The sequence below is a fragment of the Alligator sinensis genome, unplaced genomic scaffold (genome assembly GCF_000455745.1).
Source record: "Alligator sinensis unplaced genomic scaffold, ASM45574v1 scaffold2127_1, whole genome shotgun sequence".
Lineage (NCBI taxonomy): Eukaryota > Metazoa > Chordata > Crocodylia > Alligatoridae > Alligator > Alligator sinensis.
This window is the reverse complement of record NW_005843766.1, coordinates 17277-23165: the sequence shown is the minus strand read 5'-3', so window position 1 is coordinate 23165 and position 5889 is coordinate 17277.

Here is a 5889-nt window from a genome sequence, read left to right as displayed (position 1 = left end):
GCCCCCGCGCACGCCTGGCCCCGCCCCCCCCGCGCAACGGCCGAGCATGCACGCGGCAAGCCCCGCCCCGCTGGTCCCCGATTGGTGGGAATGCTGCACCCGGCGATGCATGCACAGCCCGGGGCCCGGCAAAGGCTGCGTGTGCGTGAACCATTGCCGTGGAAGGCTTTGAACATTAGTCCTGTCAAACTTTGGTGCATGTCTTCATACGTATAATATTGAGCATAGTATCCAGATTTTGAAAGTGGCTGTAGGCCACATCAAATCCGAAAGCAGTACACAACGGCAGCCTGAGAACATTGTAGGGGATTTTTTCGTTTGTGGGAGGGGGCGGGGCGGTCTCTTCTCTGAAGACGGAAAAGGCTGCCCACTTGCTGTGAAGTGATTATTATTGTGCCTCTGAAGGACATGGAGGGCAGTGACATGCATCAGAGGCAGCGATGTCATCCAAACTTCAGGCTCGTGTGTAGATCTATCAGGATCTCACTCAGATCCTGAGGCAATTACTCCCTTAGCTCCTACCCCCAGGCAGCTTGAAAGCTGCAAAGGATCAAAGGCGCAAGAAACTCAATGACCCTGAAATATCGTCTGCAGGGCTTATTCTGCTGATGTCCTACTAACTGCCTTACATTGCATTAACTGACAATGTTTTTTTTCCATAAGTAAGGTTTGGGGCTTGGTATGTGGATGACTTAAGGTCATTGGTAGTGAATCCAGCTCTTATTCAAGTAAATTGAATCACTTCCTTTGACTCGAATGTGTGTCGTGGCAAGCCCAGCGTGGCAGGGCACTGCTGGTGCTGCCACTTTAAGAGCTGAGCCAAGCAGCCAGCAGGTGCTTGCTTGCCCCGCCATTTTAGAGCTCGGCTGCCTATATATACAGAGCAGTTGGCTGCTGGCAGGCAGGCGGTAACATTGCCTGGCTACAAGGCTGGATGCAACATCCTGGAGATAAGGGCAAGAGCTTAAGGGGCTGGTTTGGAGGCTCCTGGTCCTGGGCACGACCTAAAACTGCACTCTGCCAGGGGTGGGTGGTCTGGTGGGGCTCCCGGTGGTGCAGGAGTCCCTTGGAAATGCCAGGCCAGTTACCACCCTGGTGAAAGGTGGGGCGGGGCACCTTAACCCCTAGCCCCCACAACATTGTGGGTATAAGGAGGCCAGGAACGGCTGTAGCCACCTGAGGCCAGGGAGGGTGTAAGACCCAGAAGGGGCCACCTGAGCCCCCCGCGGAGGGAAGCCCCGTAGCCCCAGTGAGGGGGTGGCCCCAGCGAAGGGCAGTGATGTGGAGCCCCAGTGAAGAGGGGAAACCCAGAGGGCTGGGAGCCAGCATGTGTGTGGGGGAGGGTATACAGTTGCCCCGGAAGGGGCCAGGGCAAGCTTAGAGCCGGTCAGGTAAGTGGCGGCCACTACCCTGGTGAGGGTCACGGGAGAAGCCCAAAACACGGTACATCTGCCACCCAAGGTAGGAGCTAGCTAAAGCCTATGGCCTAAAGCGCCCGCTCCAAGAGGGAGCGAGGCACTACAAGATGTCGAGGCGTGAAAGAGACCCTGTGAGAGGGGTGGAGTGCGAGAGGCCCTAGTGAGAGGAGGGCGGTACGAATGTGTGTGTGTCTGAGACCTGACAACGAGAGCTAAGCTTGGCCCGGCTGTAAGCTGGCAGGATTGTCATCTGCATGCCATCTGCGAGGCTTGGGCTGCGGCGTAGGGGAGGAATGGAGCCGCGGATAGCGCCCCCCTGGCATTGCGGCAAAAATGGGCAGCCTCCCACCTAATTAACATCCTAATTATGTAACAACAAGGTGTGGCAGGAGAGACAGGTGGGTGGTGTGCCCAGAGGCAGGAGGGGAAAGTAGCACCGTGGCTAGTCAGGTAGCCCCACTCTGCCACACCCAGGTAGCCCACGAGCTTGACCATGTGACATGGTTTTGTCGGGGTCTTTCCAGCTTGTGCGCAAACGAGTTTGGAAAAGCAGGAATCCAAAACATGGAGGAAGCGAAAAGGCACCGCCCTGACTTGCAAGGTGTACTGAAGAAGACAGAAAGCGAACAGCTGCTTGATGCGGTGCTAGAAATGGTGGAGGAGGGATTCGGTGAACGGCACACGTTCGACAAAAAGTGGCTCCTAAACACTATGCAGACTGCCAAGGGAGATCTCCATGATGAAGGGAATCTGAGGGAGCCTGGGAGAAGAAAATCAGTAAAGCTAAGGGACTTGTTGAAAAAGGTTGAAGACCATTTCAAGCACAGGAGCATGGGCAAGACTGTATTCTCAAGCTTGTTTTTAAAATAGGCTAAAAAGGCAAATTCTTCCAAGGCAGAAAAGTGTGGAAGTTTTTATAAAGCTGGAGCTCTGTTGAATTAGTTCAGCGCTCAGCACGTGCGCATCCCATTTCTGGGCTTGCTCGTTGACCGTGGCCTGTTGTTGACCCAGCAAGTGCAGTAACCCCTTCGCTAGCTGTCAGAACAGCGTCTGGCACCCCGAGGGCCCTTTACATCAGGGACAGTATCCCTTTCCTTTGACTCCCCCTAACCGCAGTGCTGGGTTAAGAGTCTGCTCCCTTCATGACTCCTTCCTACCTGCTCTGGGCCCAAGGGTCCTCCTTTCTCTAACAGGGAAAACTACTGGCCGTCCCAGCCGGTGCGCCAAATGGAGCAGGCTCCAGGGGTGGCCGTGATGCCCCGGGGGCACGCGGTCCCTGCCTGGCTCCAGCTCGAGGGTGCCCGTCCCTCCTTTCTCACCCGCCTCGTCTTTGATGGAGTTGTTTTATTGGGAGGGCTGCCTGCGGGTCCTAGGCTGAGTCTCAATGGGTGTGTGTAGACAAAATGAAACTTCCCGTTTCGGTAGATGAAGATGCATTTGTGTTTGCATGACCCGGGATCTCCCCCCCACCGCTTTAAAGTCCATTTAGCGCCCTGGGCTAACACTACTCAGAGATGTGCTAACTTGCATCGCTTTCATGTCGTGCTGCTCCAAGTGTGGATTTTGTTCGTGCAAACAGCCAGAGATGCCGAAGACTTGTAATGAATCCCCTCCCCACCAGGGGCTGCTGCGTGCCAGGGATAGCCAGGTGGGGGCGCTGCGAGGTTGGTTTTTTACCCCCTTTCGCCCCCCCCACAGTCGGCCGTGTGGGGACCTGTCTGCTTGTTTGCTTATCCTGTTTCCTGAACAGTAGTGTTACTTTTCAAAATGATTGGGCAAAGAAATACCATTTTCTACCCCCCGTTAATTGTCCCCCCCCACCTATTGTCTATATCCTACCCCCACCACCCGTGTACCCTCCTGTCCTCCAGCCGGGCCTCTCCCGGTACCCGCCACCTGCTGTGACCCCTTTGCACCCCGCCGACTGCCAGCGCAGCGGCCATGGCTCCCAACGGCTACGGCGGTACCAGCGCAACGGTAATTTTTCTGCGACTATTTTGAAATGTTGGAGGGAGTCAGTGGTTACTTATACGTACATACGTATAAGTGGTTACTTATGACTTCCTTCAGTGCTGCGACCTGAACTTGCATCACCGTCCATCCCAGAGCTGCGAGCCCACGATGCTGCCTGCCAGACTCGGCAGCCGGGTATGCGGTGTCCCGGGTTGCGTTTAGATGGTACGTCGCACCGATCCTGTGTGTGGGGCGGGGTTGGCAAAGTCCAGTTTTTCAACTGTGAGCCAAGCCCCCCTCCTCTTCCTCCTCTTACTTCCTTCCTCCTGGCAGAAAACGTCAGCGCGCAGAACTTGCTGGGGATGCGCCCACAGGCCAGTAAGGAGTGGGAGAGAGGTCAACGAATCGCCTTTTTTCATTTCTATTTTTGTTACATTTTGTATTTATTTTATTTGTATATATAATGTCAATTTGTGCGTAGTTATGTTTGCTATTCGGTTTTGTTTCAGTAAAGGTGTTTTTGTTCTACTATAATGGATGTATCGGGTTTTTTCCTGCTCACCTGCCCTTTTTGGACATGCAATGCATTTTTGGTATTTGCACAGCCAGAGGGGCTCCGTGTATGCACAGCCACACGCATGTGGCTGATTATCCAGGCATTTTGCTTCCGATGGCTATCCCCAGACATATTTTATTGAGAGGTGCCTGGAGGGGAGGCCGACCAATTGGAAATATGGGCCCTGTTTGTATCCAGCCTGGGAAGCAACCACACTCACACCCTCCCCTCCGCCCCCAACGCTGCCCTGCCTCCAAGGTCCATGAAATCAAGCAGGAGCAAGTACAGATTAGAATTTTTTCTTCCTCATCCTTATTTTTTTCCACAATAAATGGAATTGCAACCAATTCCACTGAGAAATCGCGATACAATTTATGCTACAATCATGCATAGCATAAAGCACCAATTCACAGCTATGCTCCCATGTCCCTTCTGTAATAGAGATGGATGGATGGAGGGCTGTATGGAGGCAGGCAGGCAGGCAGCCAGCCTGGTTACTGGCCCTTCGTGCTGGTTACTGGTGACCCCCTGACATTTATAGAGTCCATTATAAGTCCGCCAGCTCCAAGGACGTGCTCCACTCCCCAGCCCTGACGCCACGTGCCTCCTCGCTCCCCGAGGTGATGCAGGGGAGCGGAGCAGTGCTGGGGAGCCCGTGGAGCCGGTGCCAGGCCCCAGCCCGGGCTGCCTGCCCCGGGCGAGGAGCTTACCTTCGGTAAGTGTCCCGTGCCGCTCCGAAAGGGGGAGGTGGGACCGAAGCGGCGTGCTCAGGGACCGCTACTCCTTAGAGGGAACACTGCCCCAGGCATGGTTGCAAAGGGCCCCTTAGGTAGGGTGGGGGAGAGGGGTGGGGTGCTCCTCTCCATTGCATCGTACCTTTGCAATCTTTGCTGGGCAGAAAGCTTTGGGAGGGGTGGAGGGGCCCCCACCTGGCTAGGTGGGAGAGAGGGAGGCAAGGAGGGGGGCATCCTGCACCCCCTTCCTGGTTACTGACCATGTCCCACACAGCAGGAACACGGGGGAGGGGGGACAGCCATGGTTGCAAAAGGGCGGCGGCCCCCAGGCACGGTTGAGGTCCCCTCAGGTCCGGATGGATGGCCCGGCTGGGCTGGGCTGGCCTCTGCCATTCAGATGAGAAACTAGTGGGAGTCCCCCAATGCGACCCGAGCCCTCGGCAGCAAACCCTGCAGCAATGAATGAAACGCGCTTGCACGACTTCGTTTCGAGGGGAAACCAGCACGGGTTCGTAGCACGGGTTCGTGGCAGGCAGATCGTGCCTGACTAATCTAGTCTCTTTTTATGACCAGGTTATAAAACGCCTGCACGCAGGAGGAGGGGTGGATGTCGTACACTTAGACTTCAGGAAGGCCTTTGATACGGTATCCCACCCCATACTGGTGAACAAGTTAAGAGGCTGTGACTTGGATGACTACACAGTCCGGTGGGTGGCGAATTGGCTGGAGGGTCGCGCCCAGAGAGTCGTGGTGGAGGGGTCGGTATCGACCTGGAAGGGTGTGGGCAGTGGGGTCCCGCAGGGCTCGGTCCTTGGACCGATACTCTTCAACGTCTTCATCAGGGACTTGGACGAGGGAGTGAAGTGTACTCTGTCCAAGTTTGCAGATGACACAAAGCTATGGGGAGAAGTGGACACGCCGGAGGGCAGGGAACAGCTGCAAGCAGACCTGGACAGGTTGGACAAGTGGGCAGAAAACAACAGAATGCAGTTCAACAAGGAGAAATGCAAAGTGCTGCACCTAGGGAGGAAAAATGTCCAGCACACCTACAGCCTAGGGAATGACCTGCTGGGTGGCACGGAAGCAGAAAGGGATCTTGGAGTCCTAGTGGACTCCAAGATGAACATGAGTCGGCAGTGTGACGAAGCCATCAAAAAAGCCAATGGCACTTTATCGTACATCAGCAGATGCATGACGAACAGATCCAAAGAGGTGATACTTCCCCTCT